The 22,055-nt window shown below is 37.8% G+C and overlaps 1 non-coding gene across 1 annotated transcript; it reads right to left on the bottom strand.

The window, feature by feature from the left end:
• Positions 1 to 14,827: 14,827 nt before the first annotated feature.
• LOC129403936 (small nucleolar RNA SNORA72) lies at positions 14,828 to 14,963 on the bottom strand. The gene has a single exon (XR_008629570.1). It is a non-coding gene; the product is annotated as a small nucleolar RNA SNORA72 (small nucleolar RNA).
• Between the last annotated feature and the right edge of the window lie 7,092 nt (positions 14,964 to 22,055).

Genomic DNA, 22,055 nt, shown 5'->3' with positions numbered 1-22,055 from the left:
TATCTAGCCTCTTCGATACCATTTCAGCCCTGTGATGAAGCATGGCAGAAAAGGAAACTAACAGGTCTGAGAAGCAAGATGTGTGTTCACATTCCTAGCTAATTTCTGATTAATCTCTGGCTTTCCTTTAACCCTCAAAAAGAAATTTAGTATTTCAATTTCTAGCAAATCTGTTTTATTTTCTATAAAATATGATAAAAATCTGCCCATGAACCACTGCAGATTTTAACAGAAAGAAGATTCATATCCAGTTGCTCTGGGAAACTTGATATTCTGTTTTTCTAATGAGATTTCAGACAGTGTCTTTTCCACTGGTTTAGGACTACACTTTCAATGTCAGGTCATATTCCATTTGATTTCTGTGAGAAACACAAAGGGGACTGCAAAGGGTGAGGACTCCATGAAGAGCTCAAGTTGGAGGTGTTATTCTTGCTATTATTTTCTCTTTCTCTCTCAGTGTCTGACACCATAAAGGAGCTGAAAATGATGGTACCAAGTATTCCACCTTGAGTTCTTCCCTGAGGATAGTGTATGTACCTAATTCTTCCAGTAACAAATCTTGCACTTAACAAGGCAAAAGTGCAGAGTTGTGAAGGAAAGTTCAAAGTGGTTTCTATCACCCTTTGTGGGGTGCTGCTCTGGGGATGGAACTTTTTTCATATTCCAAGCTTATAAGCAGAAAATTTCCAGTAAGGGCACCATAGCACTTGCCCTACTCCATAACTGTGTCCTGTGGAAAGACGGCAACTTTCTAAGAAACTGAATCCTCTGAGTTCAGCTTTCAATAAAAATGAGTTTCCTGCCTTAGCATATCTGTAAACTAAAGGAAACAGTTGGCTTCATAACTTTGATCAGGGGTGGCAGGACAAATAAAGGAATCTCATGAGATTCACCAGAGACCTGAGGAAGTTGTAAAACAGATGTTGCAACATATTAGTCTTTGGCAGATTCCAACTACTGAAGAAGTCCTCCTCCTACCCCGCTTCAGGATGCGACTGAGTTAATGAGGACTTGCTCTACCTCCTGCCTGGGGTCTGGAGACCTCCCCCATCCCTGCTGATAAGATCCATCTGCAGAGCTTCAATCACAGCCTCATCAAACCAGCCAAGGATGTCGGCTGCATCCAGCAGAGCTTCTTCTGTCTCGAAGGCCCCTAGCTCCCAAGAAACAGGTGTGAGTTCCAGATGTTAACAATTCCTCATGAAACCAGTGGCAGAGCCCAGCTTTTGTCCTCTCAGGGGCCTGATTCTCTCCTACCTTCAAGGACAGAGAACAGTGGGAGGACATCTACACCCTGGAATAGTAGTTCCTGGCCTTGGTTACATGTTAGATTGACCTGAAGAGCTTAAAAAGTACAGAGCTGCCACCGAACATCTGTCAAACCAAGGTTCTGGAAGCAATATGCACTCCCCACCACTATTGGTGTGCCAGGGGTGCAACTCCACCACCTCATGAATATTCTCTGTAGGAACACCAGTTTCATAACAGTATCTGGCTGAGAACTCTGGTATTTTTTTTGAAGTTGGGTGAGTAGCCTTTCCCCCACCCCCTATACTACTAGAAGCTCCAGCAACCTCCCACCACCCAAGTCGGCCGCATATCAACTCTTTGGCCCAGACCATAGATCTGGAAGTGTCTGGACCATGCAACAAAAAGCTCAATAAATTCTTAGACATGAACTTACCAACTTTGCCATCAGATATAACAATGTTCACATAAATTTATTTTCTAGATCTATTATTTTTAATATTGCAACTTTGTTATCTAATCAACTTTCATCCTAGAACTGTATTAACAGTTGCTGCTTTTTTTTCATTAAATAAAAAAATGTAAGTGTACAAGGATGCCTAGGATTCCCCCCCTTTCAGAATCTCTGAATTCTAGGGTGCTGCATAGGCATTAAGATTTTCTTTTTTTAAAGCTCTCATGTGGTTCTAATGAACATCCAAGCGTGGAAACCATTGACTTTTTAAAAAGTTACTGCTTAGATTTAACTTTCAAAACAGCTTTTAAAGATGTCTCTGTAACAATAGTCAGGGCTCTATGCTTTCTTAATTTGGAAAAAAGCAGTTGGCTTTTTCTTTAAATGCTACAGCAAAGATCAAAGTCTGGAGGGCCAAGATCACAGAGTTTGAAGGATGTTGGACAGGAAGCAAGAGCAGTTTTTCTACTTCAAAGGAAATTAAATTCTCTAAAGAGAAGGACGATTAGAAAAGAGATCATACAGGAGATAAGCAGTGGTGAATTTCTCTTATGCACACCTTATCACCAACAACTTATCCAAGACCCTACCCCATGCTCCTGTGTCACCTCCAGTCCACCCACTCCTCTTAATCTGGTGTTCTCAGTTTGTACTCCAATACCCAGAATTTGCTATCAATTAATATTATCTAAACCTGTAGATTTTTTAAGAGAAAAAAATAACAATTGAAACAGAATTTTTAGAAGCTATAAAGCAGTTGAGATAGTTTTAACTAAGAAATATGATTCTCAGCTAAGAGTAAGGAAAGCCAGGATGCATTCTGATTTACATTCAAATCACCCACCACCACTATTATCTACCCTGGAAATGAAAGTTATAATGTGACTTAATGGGGCTGGAGAGTTAATACATTTGCCTTGCATGCAGCCATCTATGTTCAATTCCCAGTACCCCATGGATTCCCTGAGCCCATTCAGGAGTGATCTCTGAGCACAGAGTGAGAAGTAAGCCCTGAGCACCACTAGGGGTGGCCTTTCAATTTTTTTTTTCAAAAATAACTTAAGGGGCCAGAGAGATAGATAACTTTACAGGGCTGATTGCATGCTTTGCCTGCAGGAAGCCTAGGTTTGATCTTTGGTACCACATGGTCCCTGAGCACCACCCAGGAGTGGACCCTGTGCATAGTCCCTGAGCACCTCCTGGCATAGTCTTGAAACAAACAAAAAACAAAAACATAAACAAAACCCAAAACAGAGTGACAAAAAGAGTAACTGAAACAATGGTATTGCTTTTAAGTCTATTGAAGAACTAGCTAAGCTCAAGACCTTTCCTTCACCCTGGCAAAAGACTGACTAGAAGGACTGAAGATTGTTCTGGAGAATACCAAGAGTAGCAAAGAGCAAGATGATTAGAAAAAGTTCACATATTTGTTGTCCCCCACTTGCTTCTTCTCTGTCTCTCAGCTCCCAGAATGCCAAAAAGGATGTGGGAAGGCCTTCTTGAGGTCATTTGACAATCTCCAAAAGAGAAATTTTAATTCTTTAAGTTCTTCAAGATCACCTGTATGGAAGCCTATAATCATTCAGCCCCACCCACTAACATTGCTTCCCTGTGACTTTTAAATACAAGTCACAACCAAGACTCTCCATCCTAAGACATTCAAGAAAAAAATTAATGTAAAAGACATAAACTTTTTTTAAAAAATAAGTGTTGAGAGAAACTTGGAAGAAAAAAGCTTTTCCAGCTTTTTTTTTAAAAAAATATTTTTTAATTTAAAAAAGCTAACAATCATAGCAGAGAGGAGACACTTGTCATTCAAAAAGGACTGGAACAATAAAAATAATTAGAGAGCTCCTGAAATTAAAACCATGTATAAGTAAAAAATTCAATAGAAAAATACTTGGCAGAAATCTCCCAGAAATTAGAAGAAAAGACAAAATGGAAACAGAGGAGAAAATGTAATACTAATTACGCATTGTTTAAAGATATAACTCTATCTTAAGCGAAGCATCACTAGATAATTTCTCTACTGTACTAATGTCTCAGAGTATGTTTACACAAAACCTGGATAGTAAAGCCAACTACTCATCTATGCTTTATGTGACTGTCAGTGTCATATTATTAACTAAATGCCATGATATGGTATATCAGAGAAACACTCTAGATGATCCAATGTGCAAACCAGAGCAGTTTCAGAAAACAAGAAGGGAGAGAAAAACTCATGGAAGAAAGAACCCTCTAAAGTGGAAGAATACAACTGACAGGGGTATCAGGTGCCCAGCACAGTGGATTAAATAAGGTCATGCCTTATTTAATTTTCGGAGAAACTTGCCTTCCAAACATCAGAATAATAGAAACTAAAAGAACTTTTCAGCAAGTTCTACTTCCAATGCCAGGGATCAACAAGCAAAATGCTTAACCCTAAAAGCAACTGTGGAAAATTAGAACACCTTTAGATTTAGAATTAAAATTAGAAAGCCTTTCATATTTGAGAGAAAGCAATTTGCAGGCTTAAACTCTTTACCTAGCCAAGCTATCAATTAGTGTCAACAGTTTAAATAAAGATCTTTGCAGACATGCAAGGTAGTGAAAAATATCTTCTTCCAGACACTATTTCTCATGTGAACCCTGGAGGTGAGTTCCAGCGAACTAGGAAATAAATAAAGAGAAAGATGACACAAGGGAAAGAGAAGTGCAACTTGGGAGAGAGGCAGAGGGATAATGGCACAGAGCCATCTCGGCTGTCACCAGGGACAGCCTATAAGCAAGCTGAGAGAACACACTGCTCAGACAGACTAGCAAGTTAGCGATATTTTCAGGAAAATAGAACGTACAGAATACCTGACATATCTGAACACTGTGAGAAGAGATTCTGACACTTGATAGAGAGTTTGACATGGAACTGGAGATAAGTCCATAGCAAACCAATGCCATGAAAGCTCCAAGACAATCATGAACTAACTGCCTGGAAGACAGAACGTTGAACAAGAAAGAAAAAGTAAATTAGAAAATTTCATAGTCCTGCTCTAAATAAGGCAGCATCATTGTGCAATTATCCCAGAGTCACCCCACCCAAATCGTTACACACTCTTGGGATGATGAGAAATGGGGACCATAGCTAATTCCTTGTCATCCACAACAGGAAATTAGTAGATGTGCTTCAAACTAAAATACCAAGAAGTAGCTACAAACTCCTTATTTTATTAAAAAAATTTTTGCATTACATTTTTAAAATTTAGTTACTGTGAATCTATGATTATTTATGGTTGCATTTCAAGCATAAAATGTTTCAGCACTGCTCCCTTCACCAGAGTCATTATTTTATTGATTGATTTTCTTAAAATTTTATTTATTTTTTAATGTACTTACTTATTTTAAACTAAGATATAAAACCAAAATCATGAACCAAATGATCAAAAGTTGTCGCTAAGCATGAAATAAAAATAACATTTCTAATGATAAGTTTTATAAACCAATTGGATTCTATAAATTATATATAAGTAATAAAATGTATACAAGTTATGTATATTTATAATTTGGGCTATTGAGTAAAAGGGTATCTAAAAGTTACTATCAGCTATGTGTTAGAGTCTCTATGACTTGAAGTTACTTATTTTTGTGTGTTTGACTTGAAATTACTTATTTTTTAATGTTTTGTTTTTATTTTGGGACAACACCCAATGGTGCTCAGGGCTGTGCTGTCTCCTAGTTCTGACCTCAAGGATCACTCCTAATAGGGCTCGAAGACCATATGTGGTGCCAAGGATCAAACCAGGTTAGCTGCGTGCAAGGCAAGCACCCTACCTGCTGTACTATCTGGCACCTGAAGTTTCTTTTTTAAGGAATCACAATAAGTAGTTTCCTTGAACTCTAAGGTCTCTTAGCTGACTTGTAAATTATTAATGCTTCTCTTTCATTAGAAAATAGAAAAGATTCTCATGCCTCTTTGTACTTAGTCTGGGCCCATTTTGGCATGTAATTACCTGTGTTGCAGGTAAAACTGTGGACTAATGAAATATAAGAGTAGATAACCTTCACAAAGGCTTATCCCCATCCACTTCTACTCCAGACAGACCTTCCTTCCCCTGGCCAGTCAATATGATCTTCTAGGCCATGACAGGGACTTTCTTAACCTCTTTTTCATGACATATCCTTAGCTGGTGTGTCTTGATACAGTTGATACAATTCCAGCTCAAAAATCACCTCTTAAGTGCCAGCCATGAATTTGTGTCCACTTCACATACACATGTATGACTTGGCCGCAGTCACTGCCAGGAAAATGTGGCAGCTTCCAGTCAGAGGCTAGATAATACCAGCAGGTCACCAGCTGGGCCTCTTGTTGAATATAACAGCATTAGTTTTCTTCACTGTTGAGTTAGCATTTACTATTCTCAAAATAAAGTAGTACCATGAATCATTAATTCAGGATTAAGAAACAGCAAATTCCAGGCCCCTTTGAAGGCTTGTTTTCACAATGAATTATTAGGCCTTAATTTAACAAGGAACCAACAAACTAGCTGCTGAAGGAATTCCAAGTAGCTGCTTTATGCTCCTTTCTTGGACCTAAGTTGACATCACATGAGGACAGCAACCAGCTCATCACTATGCAAAATAATAGAACTGCAATTCCTTGTGCTTACTGTGTGTCAAGAACTGTGTTATTCACATGCACTATTGTACTTAATATATGCAAAAACACTTTGAAGTATACCTTGTTGCAATCTTTATTTTACAAAATAGGAAAATAAGAGTATGAAGGTAAAGTTGCTTAAGATCTTGCAGGTAAAGGGTGATTGAACCCAAGAGTGTACCATTGTACAGGTGGTAGTCTTTCCCAAATCCTCTTTTAGGATGCTCCAATTATACCACTTAATAACCAATTTCACCAATGCATAACCTTTTGTTAACAAACTATCCTGCAAATTATATTAAACTTATTAGATTTAAATCTAAAGCAAACTGATGCAATTTGATTATAATCAGCTGTTTGAATTTAGAAACAGATCAGAACCAAGTGTTGGCTCTAGAAAATGATCTACTTGAAATATAAAGGTAATATAATTGAAAAAGAGTTGTTGAACTATTTGTGTCTCAATAGCCCTGCCACTTGATATCTGGTTATTTTTTCTTATGAGTTATATAAGGCCCAGCACCAACTCTCTGGGGTACCTTTGCTAACACTGTGGCCTTGACAAGACTCTTGACCCTATTGCTGTCCCATCAGGCTAGAGTAGTTGACTTGGCTCAATAATCTGCAAACTGGCTGTGCACCTCCTCCCATTGTCCCTAGGTACCCATGGTACCAATCTACAGGATGGGCAAGAGGCTGTGGCTATGGAAATTCAGTGGTAATTTCCTTTTACCACTGAAATAGGAAATCCATGCCTTTGCTCCTTACTAGATCTAGACAAGAAGAAAGTTAAACATGGTGGAATTTTTTCTCTTTAAAGCAAGACAATTAATTTGAGTAAGTAAAAAAGAGCCATTCTTAGTTCTACTTTGGAAACAGAAATTTTGGTTTGTACACACTGCATCTGTGTTCTTGGGCCCTTACTAGATGCTCTTCTCTTCCTTATCCAAGAACCTGGCTCAATTTTGACACAAATTTTCTAGAATTTTCCAAGTCATAGACTCTCTTTGACCCCCTGGGGATGTAGAGATCAATCTACCATAGTGTTTCCCTTAAAAGAAATTCAAAGATCAGTTGCAGAGCTGATCACATGTACTCCTATCCCCAGTAGAAGTTGAGTTTTGGCAAATGTAACAATTACAACAGAGATGGGCACACCTGATGCTCTGCGAGAGAGTTTTAGACAGTTTCAGAGAAAAATGAGCATGAGATCCAGTCTTAAAAGATGAGGAAGGTATAGACAGGTAGAGAGAGCGAGGTCACACATTACTGAATAGAACAATTTGCTAAAGCAGAATGAGCATCACATCTTACAGCACTGGTGTCTGGAAAGAGTCATACCAAGTTGTTTTGATCTGCATCTCCTGATTAGTGATGCAGAGCATTTTTTCATGTGCCTTTTGGCCATTTGTATCTCTTCCTTAGAAAAATTTCTGTTCATTTCTTTTTTAAATTTTTTTAATTTTATTGAATCACCGTGAGATAGTTACAAGATTTTATGTTTGGGTTACAATCTCACAATGATCAAACACCCATCCCTCCACCAGTGCACATTCCCCACCACCAATATCCCAGGTATACCCCCCCTTTCCAAGCTTCCCCTGCCTCTAAGACAGACAATATTCCCCATACTCTTTCCTTACTTTTCGGTATTATAGCTTGCAACACAGACACTGAGAGGTCATCATGTTTGGTCCATTATCTACTTTTAGCATGAATGTCCCATCCCAACTGGTTCCTCTAGCCATCATTTTCTTAGTGATCCCTTCTCTATTCCATCTGCCTTCTCCCCTCTGCTCATGAAGCAGTCTTCCAGCTATGGGGCAATCCCCCTGGCCCTTGTATCTATGGTCCTTGGGTATCAGCCTCATGTGATGCTACCCCACCTCACACCACAGAGAATGGCACACATCCAAAAGAACAAAAGCAACCACTGTTGGAGAGGATGTGGGGAGAAAGGGACCCTTCTACACTGCTGGTGGGAATGCTGACTGGTTCAGCCCTTTTGGAAAACCATATGGACGATTCTCAAAAAATTAGAAATTGAGCTCCCATTTGATCCAGCAATACCACTTCTGGGAATATATCCCAGAGAAACAAAAAAGTATAGTCGAAATGACATCTGCACTTATATGTTCATTGCGGCAGTGTTTACAATAGCCAGAATCTGGAAAAAACCCGAGTGCCTGAACAGATGACTGGTTAAAGAAACTTCGGTACATCTATAAAATGGAATACTATACAGCTGTTAGAAAAAATGAAGTCATGAACTTTGCACATAAGTGGATCAACATGGAAAGTATCATGCTAAGTGAAATGAGTCAGAAAGAGAGGGACAGACATAGAAAGATTGCACTCATCTGTAGAATATGAAATAACAGAATAGGAGACTAACACCCAAGAATAGTAGTATATTATACAAGGAGGCTGGCTCCATGGCTTGCAAGCTGGCCTCACATGCTGAGGGAAAGGCATGTTAGAAAAGCCCGGATAGAGAAGGGAACACCAAGTGAAATGTGGTTGGGGATCCGAGTGGGAAGAGAGATGCAAGCTGAAAGTAGACTAGAGACTGAACACGATGACCACTCAATACCCCTATCGTAAACCACAACACCCAAAAGGAGAGAGAGAACAAAATGGAATGCCCTGCCACAGAGGCGGGGTGGGTGGGGGTGGGGAGCGGGATTAGAGGGTGGGAGGGATACTGGGTTCATTGGTGGTGGAAAATGGACACTGGTGTGTAAAAAACTAAAGAGCGCCGAGGGGCGCGAGCACTCGCGGGCTCTCCGGGCGGCTCTGTCTCACCGCCCGCGTCCGGTGCCCCAGAACCGCTGTGTGTGCTGTTAGTCGAGGGCAGGCGACGGAAGGAAGAAGGAAGAAGGCCAAACTAGTTGCTCGATCCGTTTATTTCATTCTCTCCCTCCGCTTCTCTCCCGCTCTCCTGGATCTCTCCCCGTGGATCTGGCTCGTGGATCTGGCCCGTGGATCTGGCCCCCCCAACCCACTCTCACAGCCTAGTTAAATCTCCACAGCATCAGGGGGTTGGGGCATACACGTAGGTGTGGTCACCATCAATAGGGTAAGGTTCCTTTCCCTTCGGGGATGCTTCTCCTAGGACTTAATTCTCTTTCAGCAGAGGATCCACCCAAGGGCGGAGTCCCATGAATGTGTTTCTCTTCTCCTCAGCCAGCAAACATATAAGAATTCATAATATTAATCATTTTGTATGGACACAATAAGAGATGCATTAAAGCTTATAGAATTGCTCTCCTGGGGCCATCTCAATCTCAGACTACAGTGCTCAGGCCAGATCAATCTTTCCTATCCCTGGCAGGGTCCCAGTCTCATAATTACTATTGGATCATGACAGCATTTGTCTATGATCAAGCTCTTAACTTATAGTTAAGAATTAGGCACTTTGGCCAGGCCCATCTCGATGCCAGGGTAGCACATAACTCACCGCTTGCCCTGGATCCTTCCTGTCCCACGTCGGGGACCCTACTTTGGGGTGCTAGGAACTGAGGGCAACTGAGGCTTAAGTGGAGAAAGCAGAGGCCCGGGAGGGAATATTCGAGGCCAATTAATTCCCAAGTTATAAAAACATAATATTGTCTTCTTGTGTCTATACAAAACAGTCATAGCTTTAAAGTAAATTATTCAAAAGGCACAAGAAGAAGAGAAAGGCAATATTAACTTATATAATATAAATTCAGTATCCTAGGAAGGTCTGACCTTGCAAATTAGCAGAGTCAGATTAAGGGAAAGCCTCGGATTAACTCTTTTGGGGAAGAGAGCGTGGAGAAGTGATTATAGCTAAACAAAGGGATGGGAGAGATTCGGGAACACCTTGATGGGTGAGACTGGGGTAAGCCTAAACTCTGAGTAAAACCGGGACAAGCTACTTGTGGCAAGGAGGGAAAGGACAAAGTAATGTCATCCTACACTGGTGGAGGGATGGGTTCACAAACATTGTATGAGGGAAACACAAGCACAAAGATGGGTAAAATTGTAACTGTACCCTCACGGAGACTCACTAATTAAAAATAAATAAATAAATTTAATATAAAAAAGTCATACCAAGTTAAGATAGAGAAGAATGATTTTAAAGGTAAACGTTACTTTTCATGTGCCTTTTTGGCCATTGGTATTTCTTCTTTGAGAAAGTGTCTGATCATTTCATCGCCCCATTTTTTTATGGTGTTGGAGGTTTTTTTTAATATAAGTTCTACCAGTTCTTTATAAATCTTGGATATTAACCCCTTATCTTATGGGTATTGGGTAAATACTTTTCTCATTCTGTGGGCTGTCTCTGTATTTTGGTCACCATTTCCTTTGAGGAGCAGAAGCTTCTTAGCTTAATGTAGTCCCATTTGTTTATCTTTGCTTTCACTTGCTTGGCCAGTGATGTGTCATTTTTGAAGACTCCTTTAGCCTCAATGTCATGGAGAGTTCTGCCTACGTTTTTTTTTTCATGTACCTTATGGATTCAGGTCTGATATTGAAGTCTTTAATCCACTTTGATCTGACTTTTGTGCCTGGCATTAGACAGAGGTCTTAGTTCATGTTTTTGCATGTAGCTGTAAAATTTTCCCACTACCACTTGTTGAACAGGCTTTTCTTGCTCTACTTCACATTTCTTGCTCCTTTGTCAAAGATTAAGTGATCATGGAGATGGGTGCTAAAAGTCGCAAATGACCAAACATGATGACCTCTCAGTAGGTGTCCTGAAAGCGATAATGCCCAAAAGGAGAGAGGAAAGGGAGGAGGAGAGAGAGAGAGAAAGAGAGAGTGAGAGTGAGAGAGAGAGAGAGAGAGAGAGAGAGAGAGAGAGATGGCGATTCAATTAAAAAAGAAAAAGAAAAAGGGTGGGAGGTGGGGAATCTTACAGTCAGGACAAGTAGGCTTAAATGCTTCATTAAAGACTTAGGACATATTCAGAAGATTCTGCAAGGACTTACACTAGCATTTGATCAACATTTGATCATGATCTGGTCTTTTTTAAAAAATGCATATCAACTCAGAAGATGACCATAGTGAAGGAAAGTAAATATGGAAAATGACCTGTAAATCAGCAATAAAAGCCTGTAATATCATTTGTTTTAGTCTTGTGTGTGATAGTAGCTTGTTTTGTGACATAGTTTTATACACCACTCAAAGAAACCCCAAAAGTTGTTCCAATTATGTGATCATAGATAGAAAATTCTCTCTGAATCTCTTTTGGAAACAGTTTATCGTTGAACTGAGTATTAAATAGCAATGTTTACAAGGTTGTGATTGGTATTACTGTCCTTTTAGAAACCAACTGATTCAGGTTTGAGTTGGTAGGTTGAATACACATGCATATTTCTTTTTCCTATCTGATTTCATTAGAATGACTAAAGACAACTAAATAAAAGAAGAAATTCATGGTTGTATTAGAAAATAAGGAAGAAGACTACCAATAATGTAGAATAGTAATGACCTTATATATAAAATGACAAAATGTCAAAATATAAAAAGAAAAATATTTCAGGACTGGAGTGATAGTACAGTAGGTAGGCCACTGACCTTGCACGCAGCTGATCTATGATGGATCCTAACACCGCACATGGTCCCCCAAGCCCAGATAGAGTGACCCTTGAGTGCAGAACCAGGAGTGGCTGCCAAAAAAAAGACATAAAAGTTTTCAGAAAAATGATAAAACAAAACTATAAACATAGTTTGTGTTTATATTAGCGTATTTCTCACAGTTTATCAGATATAAAGACAGAAAGAACAATTAAAATGATACATTAACAAATATGTTACAACAGATACGTATGCAAAGGATTTAATAACTTACAAACAAAGCATTGTATATTTACAAAGACTAGTCAGGACTTTTACAAAGAAAACTTCCATAAATTGTAATAAATAGGATACTAATAGAATATATTCTTTGGCCAATACAATTAAACTAGACATTTGACAAAAGATAAATGTCAAAAACTCTCCCTAAAAAGTGTTCAAAATAACTATTCAAAGGCAAATAATAATTAAAATACAGACCATGTAAAGATAAAAAGACTGAGCTCACTCTGCATAAGATCCCATAGGATGAGGACCTAAGCACAACTGAAGAAAAAACTTATTATCTAAAACATGTTTATGATGATGTAAGAAAAAAGGAAACAATTCAACTTTCAGATCTAAAGGCTAGATATAAGTCACAGATTTTTTTAGGTTGGATTTAATCTGTAGTTGAAGGCAGAAAAAAAATAATTCAAATTTATGAATTTTAATAGAACTAAATAAATTAAAAACTTGTCATTGAAAATTCTGAGAAAATGAATAACTAGCTACAAATATACTAAGAAATAAAAAGAAGAAATATAATACTAAATGTTTTTTAAAACTGAATAGAGATAGCAAGATTTAATATTGCTAGATGATACTAAAAGTAATGTTGCAAATATGTCTGAAATAACGAATTTTTTTGGAAAATAAAAATTTTAAATTTGACTCAGGATGAGAAAAGAATCTGAAAAGATCAGGGAAGCAAAAAAGAAACTGATTAGACTGTCAAAAACCACCATCAAAAAAGGAAGTGAAGTCAAAGGCCTTATGGGGAAATGTCTATTAAACATTCAAGGAATGAATGCCTCTCATGTCACTTAAACTCTTCTGCTGCATGAGAAAAAGGTGGAGACCCTCGGAAATCATTCAGGGAGGTAAATAAAATCCTGAAATAACAATAGGCCAGCACAATGTGTATGTCAGTGCACACACATCAAGAATCTATGAACAAACTCACTTATAAATACAGAGACAACAATTCTAAATAAAATATTAGCAAATTAAATCTCATAGTACATTAAAAGAAGAATTTGGCATGTATAACAAGGATTTATTCATCAGTACAAGAATTTTTCAATGTTAGCAAAAAGTATTAACATAATTTACTATAATAAGACATTATGAGAAATTTACTGACAGATTTTTGCCGTTAGAAATGTGAAATTGATGTCTTTTGCCTATTTCTCCTGCTATGTACAATTAAAAATCTCTGGACATTATATATACAATTTTGAAAAATTATAAAACTCTAAATGGTGGAACAAAGAAGGTAAATCATTTGGCAGGCATCAAGACCCAAGGATGAGATTGCCTGGTTTTCTTTTGCCTCATGTGTATAGTCTTAGAGCTGAAGGGGCTTCTATAGAAACATCAGTGATATAGATATCAAAAGCCCAACAAAATCCTGTTCTCTAAAGCCAGAGGGCCAGAAATGGAGCAATCAAGCAAGGCAAAACCTTTTAGATAGTAAATGCTTTAATCCAGAAAAATACCACAAAAATTTCCGTTGAATCACTCTCTTCACCCACTCCAATATACAACAGCAAAAGCAAAATAGAAAGCCTGTACTTTTACCCCTCAGCAGATAATAATAATAAGGCTTCTCTCCCCAGTGAAATGGTGTTATTAAGAGGTTAAGCAAAGAGTGAGGCTTTCACTACTATCCAGAAGTAACAAGGACATTCCATGCACTGGAAGCTATCTGGGGAGCAGTAATAACGTACTTCTATAGTCCCTAATAGACAGGAAGCTATCAGTTTTTTATGTGGTGAGCTAGAAATTCTTCACATCCACCAGCAGTAAACGTTATTTCTATACTAGTTGTTAATGGAAGCCGAGTGTGAAACCAGGTACTGATGAGACAAGTGGGGTCTTATTCCTGAAGTATGATAGAATCTGATAAGAACATTCGAGAAAATTTAAATAATATTCAGAGTAAAATTAATAACCAAATATGACAGACCTCAACTGGAAATTAGTCATCTATTAAGCAGGAAGATCACAAAATGAATTTTAAAATATTATAATCAATAGATCATATTATAAGCTTAATTGTGTCACCTGGGAAAGATATGTCAAAGTCATACTCGCTATATCCAACTCCCAGTTTCAGAGAATAAAATTTATTTATTTATTTATTTTATCACCAGCATTTTATTTATTTTTTTAATTTAATTTAATTTTTATAAAGTTGTTCACATTAATTCATTACATTTAGTATTCAAACACCGGTTCTACCACCATGCACCTTTGCACCACCATAAGAGGAAAGTGTGTGAAGATTGTTGTATTTCATCCTGGAGCCATCTAAGCCTTTGTATAAGAGATTACAAGTATGTTATACCTAAACAAATGTGTGCTGCTTTTGATACATCAGTGGACTAGAGTATGAGAGGTTGCTTCAGGAATTCTGAAATTTAGAATATGATTATAGAGCAGATTCACTCATGGTTAAGGCCTATGTTGTTCTCCTCTTGGCTGTTGATGAGATGATATGGCACTGGGGACAGTTTGTAGGCGTGACTGCCAAGATACTGGAAAACTTGGGAGCTGGGAGGAGGAGGCCCAGTTCTTCTCTGAGCAAACTTGGAGAGTTCAGTCACGGGTCCCATGTACCTGGGTTTTTCTGCAGGTTCTCTGTTGGTTGAGGCCCGTTTGAGTCTATGGAGAGCAGCCTTGAGCATGGTCACCAGGATGTTTAAAACCATACCTGAGTAGGTATAGAATTAGTTCTGGGTCACACATGCATGATCTTATTATAAGTAATGTCTAGCTTGTCTGATTATTACAAAATCAGAAATGAGGTAATTGCACCAAACGAAGTCATCCTGGAGTAGAATGGACTCTTAAACAATATGACTGGATTCTATGCAAAGAGGATGAGAGAAAAAGAGACAGACATAGCAGGAATGCCATTTAAAGATGGAGGGAATATATTGTATGACACAGCTTCAAGTTTTGGAATATCCAGGACTTCCTGCCGTCATGAGGGATTAAAGGAAATACAAGGAACAGATTCTTGCTCAGAGTCCTCAGAGAGGACCACTCCTGCTGACGCCTTAATTTTAGGCCTTTAGCTCCACAACTATGAGAAAATAAGTTTTTGGGGGCCGGAGCGATAGCACAGCGGGTAGGGCGTTTGCCTTGCACGCGGCCGACCCAGGTTCGATCCCGGGCATCCCATATGGTCCCCCAAGCACCGCCAGGAATAATTCCTGAGTGCAAAGCCAGGAGTAACCCCTGAGCATCGCTGGGTGTGACCCAAAAAGCAAAAAAAAAAAAAAAAGAAAAAGAAAAGAAAAGAAGTTTTTGTTGTTCTTAGCTATCTATTGAGTTGAATTATTTGTATAACCCTAGGAAATAAATACAAATAGCAACACTGAAATGACAGGGATGTTAGAATTATCTGATAAAGATTCTAAATCAATCATCATTAAAATAATACAATTGTTTCAACATGCCAAAAACTGTTTAATTATAAGCACAATGGAAACATAAAGAAGAATTAAAGTCAAAAAAAAATATAAAGTCTCAAAAAAGAAGGCAAAATGAAAAAGCTAATTGAAATCTTAATTAAAAATCAAACAACTCCATAGATGAGCTCAATAGCAGAAATAGGGTTGTCAGAAGGAAAAAATTAATTAACTTGAACATAGGACAATAAAAATTATTAAGCCTGAGAAACAAAGAGAAAATAGACTGGAAAAAAAGAAGACTAACAAACTCTTAGGAATTTGTACAAACATGACAAAAAAATATCTAACATCCATGTAAACAGAATCACAGAATAAGAATATAAGAATATGGACAAAAAAATAAAAAATCTAGAAAAGAAAATTTCCAAAATCTCCTCCAATTTAGCAAGACATAAACCAAGAAGATGAACATTCTAAAATAATAATTTTTTATTTGTTTGTTTGGAGGCCACACCCATTAGTGTTCAGGGCTTACTCCTGGCTCTGTGCTCAGGAATCACTCCTGATGGGCTCAGGGGACAACGTGGGGTGTTAGGGATCTAACCCAGGTTGGTTGCATGTATGGAAAATTGCCAACCCTCAGTACTATTGCTCCACCCCTAAATATAGTAAAGTTTTAGAAATTCACACCTATATATTCAACTATATTTAAACTTCTTAAAATTAAACATGAATAAAATGTCTCAAAAGTAGCAGGATAAAAACTCAACAGCAGTGTTTGGGGAGAGCTACACTTTTTTTCTTTTATTTTTACTTTTTAAAATTTATTTATTTTTTGATTAGTGAATCACCATGAGGGTACAATTATAGATTTATACATTTTCATGCTCATGTTTCCCTCATACAAAGTTCGAGAACCCATCCCTTCACCAGTGCCCATTCTCCACCACAAATAAAACCAAAATCCCTCCCACCCACCCCCAATCCCATCTCTCCCCACCCAACCCTGCCACTGTGGCAGGGTATTCCCTTTTGTTCTCTCTCTCTAATTAGGTGTTGTGGTTTGCAATAAAGGTGTTGAATGGCCATTGTGTTCAGTCTCTAGTCTACACTTAGCATGATACTTTCCATGCTGATCCACTTATATGCAAAGTTCATGACCTCATTTTTTCTAACAGCTGCACAGTATTCCATTGTATAGATGTACCAAAATTTCTTCAACCAGTCATCTGTTCTAGGGCACTTGGGTTTTTTCCAGATTTTGGCTATTGTAAATAGTGCTGCGATGAACATATAAGTGCAGATGTCATTTCGACTATACTTTTTTGCTTCTCTGGGATATATTCCCAGCAGTGGTATCACTGGGTCAAATGGGAGCTCAATTTCTAATTTTTTGAGAATTGTCCATATTGTTTTCCAAAAGGGCTGAACCAGTCGGCATTCCCACCAGCAGTGTAGAAGGGTCCCTTTCTCCCCACATCCTCTCCAACAGTGGTTGCTTTTGTTCTTTTGGATGTGTGCTAGTCTCTGTGGTGTGAGGTGGTATCTCATGGTTGTTTTGATCTGCATCTCCCTGATGATTAGTGATGTAGAGCACTTTGGCATGTGCCTTTTGGCCATTTATATCTCTTCCTTGGGAAAGTTTCTGTTCATTTCTTCGCCCCATTTTCTGATGGGGTTGGATGTTTTCTTCTTGTAGAGTTCAACCAGTGCTTTATATACCCTTGATATCAACCCTTATCTGATGGGTATTGGGTGAATATTCTTGTGGAGAGCTACACTTTGAATAACCACAGATTCTTTTATAATGAGAGACTATGGAGAGCAGAGGATATGACATAACTTATTTCATGCTGAAAGAAAAGAACTGCCTATCTGGAATCCCACTTCCAGTAAATATATTTTTTAAGAATGAGGGGGAAAAATTAAGAATTCATTTGGTGTAAAGCTAAGAGAATGCATTTCCATTAGATATATACTCTAAATGAATGTCAAAAAAGTTTACTCTAAACAGAATGGAAATAATAAAATTAAAGAATCTAGATGAAGGGGAGATAGTACAGAGGGCAGAGCATTTGTTTTGCATGCAACTGACTCAGGTTTGTTCTCCAGCAGCCCATACGGTCTCAGAATAATTCCTGAGTGCAGGACAAGAAGTAGAACCTGAGCATCACTGGGTGTGACTGAAAACAACAACAAAAAAACCCACACTGGGGCTGGAGCGATAGCACAGTGGGTAGGGCGTCTGCCCTGCATGCGGCCGACCCGGGTTCGATTCCCAGCACCCCATATAGTCCCCTGAGCACCGCCAGGAGTGATTCCTGAGTGCAGAGCCAGGAGTAACCCCTGTGCATCACCAGGTGTGACCCAAAAAAGCAAAAAAAAAAAAAAACCACACTAACAGAAAAGAATCTAGCCATATCAAGATAGAAGAAAGAAACCTCAAATAAAGCTATGGCTATGTATTTTAGACTTTTTTAAAAAAATTTTCTAAATGCTGTTTGACTTTCAAAACAAACAAAATCTAACACCTTCTTAGTGGTTCAAAATGTATAAGGGAGAAACATTTAAGGAAAAATAAAGATTGTGGAGAGAGCAAGTTATTATGCTTTTATATGCATTTTTTCTTTTTTCTTTTTTTGTCAGTGCCAGTGATTGAACTCAAGATTTCATGTGTGCAAGGCAAGTGCTCAGCTATATCCTCATACCCAAGTTGTTCACTTTATGCAAACTGTTAAATGTCAGCAGCAGAATTTGAGGAGTTATGCATATATAATGAGATAACTAGAGAACAATTAAGAACTACGTAGAGATATACTTAAAGCACAATGATAAATGCAAATTAAAAAAGGTGTCAGGAAATTCTTGAGAAAGCAGGGTAGGTAAAAGTAAACTTTAGAAAGAAGGGGGAAATAACAAAATTTAGACCTAATATATTAATTATATTGGACTGGAGCGATAGCACAGCAGGTAGGGTGTTTGCCTTGCATGCGACCAACCCAGGTTCTATTCCTCTAACCCTCTCAGAGAGCCCTGCAAGCTACCGAGAGTATCCCACCCACATGGCAGAGCCTGGCAAACTACCCGTGGAATATTCCATATACCAAAAAAACAGTAACAACAAGTCTCACAATTACTAGTGCCTGCTCGAGCAAATCTATGAACAACAGGACGACAGTGCTACAGACCGTGCTATATTAATTGTATTAAATGTTAATAGTCTAAATGCATCAATTTTTTTAAAAGATAGATACAGTAGATTTTAACAAATGACTAAACTCTTAGGCTATTTATAAGAGACTCACTTCAATGATAAAGTTTGAAGTGAAAGTGTGTAATATATATGTCAGATATTAAGCAATAGAAGCAAGGAATCATATTAATATCATAGGGTTCAGACCAATAAAATTAGGTGACATAGGGGTATTTTATATAATGATAAAATGCTTAATCCTCAACTTAAGCACAGTTGTTGAGCACTGCAAAATATGTAAAGCAAAAAAAAGTAGACCTGGAAACATAGACAAGTGCAAATATTTGGCAACCTGAAAACTGTCTTCCAACAATTGATAAAACAAGTACACAATATTTCAGTCATATAGAAGAACACAGCACCATCAACAAAATAATATACAATCAATATTTATTGAACACTTCACCCAAGACAACACAATAGACATTGTTTTAGAATGCCCAAAGAACATATACTGGGATAGGTTATATCCTGGGTCATAAACCGCAACAAATTTGAAAAAATTGAAATCACCTAGACCGTGTTTTCCAACCACAATAAAATTAAATTAGAAATCAATAGGATAAAAATAACAGCAAAATCTATAAACACTAGAAAGTAAAACAACACATGGCTAAATAATCCATGGCCAAAGAAGTATGTAGGGAAATAAGATATATTGAGCTAAATATATCTTAGATGATTATACCACATGTCAGATTTTTGTAGGGCATATGCAAGCAGTGAAAATGATACCACTCAAAGCCCAATTTAGAAAAGAGGAAATGTCTGAAATCAGTACTCTAAGCCTAGTTTCTTAATTCAGAGAAATAATAGCAAAGTAAACTTAAATCAAACATGAATAAGAAAATAATAATTATATAAACATAATCAATAAATCGAAAGCAGAAAAACAACAGAGAGTATCAATAAACCAATAGATGGTTCTTTAAAAAAACTTAACAAAATTGACAAATCTCTAGCAACGCTTGCCAAAAAATAAAAAGACAGATGAACAATACAGTCATCAAAGGAACAATTATTAAATAGAACAAACAACTTCATAAATCTACATTTGATAGCTTAAATGAAATAGAACAACTTTATACAAATAACTAAGACAATAGAAAAATGAACAAAGGTTACAACGAGGCAGTCCATAGACAAAATAAATGCCTGTGGTATAAATATGTAAAAATATGTTCTGTCACACTCATTCCTTAAAATTGTACAAAAAGATACTATTTTTAGTCACCAAATTTATGAATATGAACCATTTTGTCAATAGTATAGAGAAATGTTTCCTCGAGCACTACTGGGACTATGTGTGAGTTAGCTCCACTTCCACGAATGGGAAGTTGTTGATATCTCTGTGATTTTTAAGTGGATCTTTTGTGATCAGTAGTGATTGCTAGAAATTTGTCTTAAATCTATGTTCACAGAAAAATGTAGGGGAATTCATGTACAAATATTCAGTGGTAGTAGAAAAAAAGAGAATAACAGGTCAAAAGTACATAGGGGAACAAGAGCAAAATCAATGAAATTCATTTTTAATATTTTAAACTGTTAATTTTGGAGGTTCATCCAGAATACAGTTCAAGAAGAAGAATATTGTACAGTTTAAGGGACTGGACAAAGACACAAAGATAGTGGCCTGTAAATTGGGGCCTGGGAAAAGATCAGATATGATTTTTACTAAGTGCAAGAAGTAGGGGAAGATACTGGGAAAGAGGAAGTAATGTATGTATACCTGTAATTGCCAGTGCTTGTATACTTGGATAAGAGAATAGAGTTGACCAGAATCCAGAGGAAAGGGTGAGGAGATGTACAAGAATATTAGCATACTGATGCATAGTATGCGTGGTGTGTGTGTGTGTGTGTGTGTGTGTGTGTGTGTGTGTGGTGTGATCGTGTGCATTTGTGGTTGGAATTGAGGGCAGAATAAGAGGACAGCAATGACTGACACCTTATTTACTCTAAACTCAACTCACCAAAACCTATTAAGCAGGAAAATTGTAGTTAAATCTGTATTAGAAAAAATTCATGGCCAATGGAGATTATAGCCTTTTATATGGTCCACTCTAGTTTAATACCTGGCAACGTATGGGCCCATAAGCATTACCTAGCATGGCCATGGAGTGTAGAATAATGTTGATTTGTCCTTTCTCCCTTGCTACAGAGAGCTTAGGTTTTTCGGTGATACCCATCACAGTGCTCCCAAAGCACCTCCATTCTTCTGTATTTATTGGAATGTAGCTCTAAACATTTTAGGACAACATTGGTATGTCCTGTTTCCCTTGCCACAGGAAGCTTAGGTTTATTACAGTGCTCCTGAGGCACTTTCATTCCACTGTACCTATCTGTAACCACTTCTCTATGCTTTCTTCCCCAACTGGTCTATCACCTTTCCCCTCTAATCAGACTCTGTTAACTTGTAAGGTCAGATTCCTCAGAAATCTATTATTTTATATGTATGAGTGAAATACTGCCTTTCTCCTCTCTCTATGTCTTTTGAATAGTTTACTTTAAAGCAATGTCCTTTTTGTATAGACACAGGAAGACAGTTAATATTATGCTTTTGTAACTTGGGATTTAATTGATTTTTTGAATATTTGAATATTATTCATTCCTGGGCATCTGCTTTCTCGACTTAAGCATCAGTTACCCTTAGTTCTTAGAACCCCAAAATCAGGATCCCAATGAGGGACTGAATGGACCCAGGGAAGCTGGAGCTACCCTGCCATCGAAATGGGCCAGGCCAAAGTGCCACGATACTCAACTATAAGTTTAGAGCAAGTCATAGACAAACGCTGTCATGATCCAAAAGTAAAGACAAGATTGGGACTCTGCTAGGGATAGAAAAGATTAATCTGGCCTGAGCACTGTAGTCTGAGATCGAGATGACCCCAGGAGAGCAATTCTATAAGCTTAATGTATCTCTTTCTGTGTCCATACAAAATGAATAATATTAAGAAGTAGAATTAAGATGTATGTTTAAATTATTTTTGGACTAAGGAAAGGAGAAATGAACCCCTAGATGGTATTTCACACTTAGGCGGGTCATCTTGCTGTATGAGAATCTGTCCTAGAAGCAGCATCTCCTGAGGGAAAGAACTTTAAACCCTATTGATTGTGACCACACCTATGTGTAAGCCCCAGCCCCTCATATTTGGGGATTTATCTAGGTTGTAAGAGTGGGCTGGGGGGATCCAGATCCAGAACCAGGAGGAGAAGGAGATTGAGAGAGGCAGAAGGAGATTG

Source organism: Sorex araneus, chromosome 3 (genome assembly GCF_027595985.1).
Source record: "Sorex araneus isolate mSorAra2 chromosome 3, mSorAra2.pri, whole genome shotgun sequence".
Lineage (NCBI taxonomy): Eukaryota > Metazoa > Chordata > Mammalia > Eulipotyphla > Soricidae > Sorex > Sorex araneus.
This window is presented reverse-complemented; position numbering and strand designations above follow the sequence as displayed.